The sequence below is a fragment of the Stomoxys calcitrans genome, chromosome 3 (assembly GCF_963082655.1).
Source record: "Stomoxys calcitrans chromosome 3, idStoCalc2.1, whole genome shotgun sequence".
Classification (NCBI taxonomy): domain Eukaryota; kingdom Metazoa; phylum Arthropoda; class Insecta; order Diptera; family Muscidae; genus Stomoxys; species Stomoxys calcitrans.
Genome location: NC_081554.1, coordinates 88,546,057 through 88,551,563, shown reverse-complemented (window position 1 = coordinate 88,551,563; position 5,507 = coordinate 88,546,057). Strand labels below are relative to the sequence as shown.

The 5,507-nt window shown below is 35.9% G+C and overlaps 1 non-coding gene across 1 annotated transcript; it reads left to right on the top strand.

Moving 5' to 3' along the window:
• Nucleotides 1–1,900: 1,900 nt before the first annotated feature.
• Trnaw-cca (transfer RNA tryptophan (anticodon CCA)) lies at nt 1,901–1,972 on the top strand. Its single transcript has one exon. It is a non-coding gene; the product is annotated as a tRNA-Trp (tRNA).
• Nucleotides 1,973–5,507: the final 3,535 nt, after the last annotated feature.

Genomic DNA, 5,507 nt, shown 5'->3' with positions numbered 1-5,507 from the left:
TAAAGGGATTAAACGCAAAAATCGTCAAGAGACCAATTTTCGCCCAAATAATCGTCAAAATTAATCGTTAAATTTGGCACAATGAGTTTCGGCCATATGGCTGCCATATCCAAATATGTTTCGATCTGGAGGATATTCAACAAAAGGTGTAGAGGTCTATCAAAACTCACGGTTTCAAATTTCATCAAAATCGGAGGAAAATGCTCTCTTATAAGCTTAATACTCTACATCGGAAGATCGGTCTGTATGGCAGCTGTATCCAAATATGGTCTGATCTGGACCATATTCAACAAATAGGTGGAGGGGTCTTCCAAAACACGCTGGACCAAATTTTATTTTATTTGATTATCCTTTTACAGGCTCAATACCCTATATCGGAAGATCGGTCTGTATGACAGCTATATCCAAATATGGTCCGACCTGAGCAATATTTGAGAGGAATGGGTAGGGGTCAACCAGAACTCTCGGTGTCAAGTTTTATCGAATTCGGGTAATAAATGGATATTTTATGGCCTTAATACCCCATATCGAGAAATCGTGCGATCCGGTCCACACAAATGGGTAGCGGTCTACCAGAACTCACAGTGCCAAATTTCATCGAAATTGGATGAAATATTACCAATTTATTGCCTTTAAGCAGACTTTAAGTCTGGAGATCGGTCTATATAGCGGCTATATATAACAAAATTTCGATTTTATGAGATCCGAAGGTCAGGTTTATATACAAAGAATACGAAATTATCAACAAATTTTGGAAGATGCTTTTATACCCAAGATATCTTCAAACTATAAATACCCAGCTTTTGGGTATAAATGGGTTAATAACCGGGGTACCCTTCGCCCATCTCTAGTTATTATTTATAAAAGCTTTGACATGAAATATACATACAAGTGGTATAACAAACATCCATTAAATACGAGATGAAATTTCATTCGATCCGAAAGCGCACTCGATCACGTATGCGTTAATTCTGCACCATTCACAATAGAGGTATTTGAAAAATTCGCATCCATTCAGAATAGATGTATTTTGAAAAATATGTCATCCCAATCCTGAAAACAGATGCTTTACATAAGCCTGCACTGGTTATTTATCCAGAACTTCGATGTACTGGATAGATGTATATCCCTACAATTTTCGCTGCACTGCACTACATTGTACTAAAATAAAACTGGGCTATAAGCTGTGTATTATTTAGTACGTATAGTGCAATGAAATTTGTATGAAAATGACATTTATCCAGCAGCTCAATTCTCTTTCTATGAGAACATGATTTGAAAAATATATTTTCGTTTTCATATGGAAACATGTTGACAAAATGTCTTTTTATTTTTGTGTTTACCCAAAACTGGAATCACAAATGCTATGAAAACGTAAGCAAAACTTTTCATTTTGTATTTTCATGGAAAGAGAATTGAACCCCAGGACAACGAAGTTCTGGATTCATTACCTGTGCATGCTTATGTAGAATATTGTTTAAATCAATTTATTAAATTACGTCCACAAACCTTAATAATTTTTATATGACTCTCTAATTTTATTCATAAATGTTACAAATATTTGCACTTTTTCCCTCACATGGTTTTGACACGTTGCCAATCGTTGTTACCATCTGATGTCAAACAAATAGACTTGCACTGGATTTAGTATTTGAGTTTTTTCATGTTCTTCACGGCTTGTCTAACCAGTGCTAAAATAAAACACAGCCAAGATATATTTTTGCCTTCCACTCGCCGTATTTACACTATGCTTGCTGAAAGTGTTATATAGAGCAATTTCAATCAAGTGTTATACAAAATGGTGTTATCTGATTGGAAAATATTTTGTTAAGATAACGATAAACCTGTAGCATGCTTTTGGGGTGGTTTTAATACTAACATTTACATGCACAATGCAGCTGACTCCGTGGCGCAACGGTAGCGCGTCTGACTCCAGATCAGAAGGTTGCGTGTTCAAATCACGTCGGGGTCAAGAACTGTTAATATTTTGTTCTCTTATTTTTATCTTATCAATAAATAGAAATTCAAACAGAGTTTATTTATTTATAATGCCAATCTAAAAATTTGCTCACATTGAAAATGTATGGCAAACCTCGTTGCAAAACATAAGATTTCCTTAATTTCGTCTCAAATCTGGATTCGCGACAAGTGTAAACATGATAATAACATGATATAATACATCAAAATGTAAATTAACTGTTTGATTTTAGTACTATATAGAGCACAGTAATAAACTTTTTATGAATATGAGATCTTTTTAGGAAAACAAAGTTCTTGATAAATTATAGTGAAGGCTAAAGCCGTGTATTCCGTTCAGGTTTTCGTCAAACTCCATATAAAAAAAATCGTCGGCGAAACGTTGACTAAAAATAAGCAGAAAAGTAGTATTGTGCTTATAGTGAAGACAATGGCAGACAAATAGTAAAATGGCAACACTTGAAACTATTGCCGGCATCATTTTTGTTTTTATTGGTTTCAATTAATCGTTTTTCTTTATTTATTTGCGAACAGATATATTAAATAGAAAAAACAACAAGTGAAAATAAAGAAACGTGTTTTGGTATGGAAACAAAAAGATTTAATTAATGTAAAATTTCGTTCGCGAAACAATTTAGAAGTCCTTATGTACAACATCTGTCGCCAGGACTGCCATGATATGTTTTTCACAAAAAGTGTGGCCACCTGCAAAAATACCTCTATTGTGAATGGTATAATAAAATTAAAACCAATTATTTATAAAATTGCGTGCACAAATCTTAATAAATTTTATTTGACTTTATGCCCTCACATGTTTTGCAAATTTTATTGATTTTTACAAATATTTTCACTTTTTTTCTCCTATTGTTTTGACAGGTTGGTAAATGGCGTTACCATATCATGGCAAACATGCTGGAATCGAATTTTTCCGTTTTATTTTTGACCCTCACGGCTTGTCTATCCAGTTCTAAAATAAAACACAGCAATTATATATCCTTTAAAGTATCTCAATTGTCCAGTCAAAAATCAGCATCATCTAGTTCCGTAGGTAATTTTTATACCCACCACCGAATGATGGGGTATATTTATTTTGTCATTCCGTTTGCAACACATCGAAATATTCATTTCCGACCCTATAAAGTATATATATTCTTGATCGGCGTAAAAATCTAATACGATCTTGACATGTCCGTCCGTCTGTCTGTTGAAATCATGATACAGTCTTTAAAAATAGAGATATTGAGCTGAAACTTTGCACAGGCTCTTTTTTTGTTTATAAGCAGGTTAAGTTCGAAGGTGGACTATATCGGACTATATCTTGATATAGCCCCCATATAGACCGATCCGCCTATTTAGGGTCTTCGGCCCATAAAAGCCACATTTATTATCTGATTTTTCTGAAATTTGGGACAGTGAGTTGTGTTAGGCCCTTCGACATCGTTCTTTAATTTGGCCCAGATCAGTCCAGATTTGGATACAGCTTCCATATAGACCGATCTCTCGATTTAAGGTCTTGAGTCCATACAAGGCGCATTTATTATACGATTTTGCTAAAATTTGAGACAATGAGTTGCGTTAGGCCACTCAAAATCTCTCTTCAATTTGGTTCAGATCGGTGGAGATTTGGATATAGCAGCCATATAGACCGATCTCTCGATTTATGGTTTTGGCCCATAAAAGGCGCATTTATCGTCCGATGTCGCCGAAATTTGGGACAGTGAGTTGTGCTAGGCCCTTCGATGTCCTTTTTTAATTTGGCCCAGATCGGTCCAGATTTTAATGTAGCTGCCATATAGACCTATCTCTCGATTTAAGGTTTTGACACCATAAATGGCGCATTTATTGTCCGATGTCGCCGAAATTTCGGAAAGTGAGTTAAGTTAAGCCCCTCGACATATTTCTTCAATTTGGCCTAGATCGATCTATATTTGCATATAGCTGCCATATAGACCGATATCTCGACTTAAAGTCTTCGCCCCATAAAAGGCGCATTTATAATCCGATTTCACTGAAATTTTACACAGTGACTTAATGTTAGGCTTTTTGACATCTGTGTCGTATATGATTCAGATAGGTTTATTTTTAGTAATAGCTATTAGAAAGACCAATATACACAATTGAACAATTACTTGTACTTATTAGTATTTGGTCCAAATCGGAAAATATATCGATATAGCTGCTATGGGGCATAAGGTGTGTATTTTTAGCCAAATTTTGAGGAAAGGTGGTTTACATATATATCCGAGGTGGTGGATATCCAAAGTTCGGGCCGGCCGAACTTAACGCCTTTTTATACCCTACACCACTACTGTGGTACAGGGTATTATAACTTAGTGAATTGGTTTGTAACACCCAAAAGGAAGAGAGATAGACCCATTGATAAGTGTACCGATCGACTCAGAATCACTTTCTGATTCGATTTAGCTATGTCCGTCTTTCTGTTCGTCCGTCTGTCTGTCCATGTTAATTTGTGTACAAAGTACAGTTCGCAGGTTTCATCCGATCGCCTTCAAATTTGGTACAGGCGTTGTCCAATTTTCAGTAATAATGCAATAAAATGGTCATTTGTTAACCGATTCTCCCGAAGGGAGGCAGGAAGGATTTTTTTTACAACTGTCGACATTACTGGTGAATCTCATGGAAATCGGTTCAGATTTAGATATAGCTCTCATATGTATATATCGCCCGATTTTCACTCCTAGAGCCACTGAGAGCACATTTATTGACCAATTGTGCCACAATATTGCACAACGCTTTCCTCGACGACTGCCACAATATAGATACAGTTTGGTCAAAATCGGTTCAGATTTAGATATAGCTCCCATATAAACGTTCGTCAAATATTGGGTAATTTGCCATAATCCTGTCATTTGTCAACCGTAGTTTTTACAGTTTGAACATATTTGCTCGCCTAGGTCTATCAAAATTGTTTCAGAATTGGATATAGGTCCCACATTGTACTTATAGGGTAGGTGTAGGGTATTATACAGTCGGCACCGCTCGACTTTTGCCCTTCCTTACTGATTACTTGTTAAGTCTATAGTATTAAGTTTACTATTAAGAGTGTATTTGTGGATTTTTTTGCAGAATTCATGGTGGTGGATTCCCAAGATTCGGGCCGGGCCAACGTAGCATATTATACCCACCAACATAGGATTCCGTTTGCAACACATCGAAATATCAATTTCCGACCCTACAAGGTATATATATTTCGGATAGTCGTAAAATTCTAAGACGATTTAACTTTTATTCGATTTCGCTGAAATTGGAAACAGTGAGTAGTTTTAGGCCTCTCGACATTCGACATAAATATGGTTCAGATCCGACTATATTTAGATTTAGCTGCCATATAGACCGATCTGCCGATAAAGCGTCTGAAGCCCCTAAAAGCTTTATTTATTACCCGATTTCGTTGAAATTTTAAATAATGAGTTGTTTTAAGCTTCCGGATCTCCGGCCCAGATATGAGTCAGATCAGACTATATAGATATAGCTATCATATTGACCGATCTTCCATTTTTGGGTCTTGA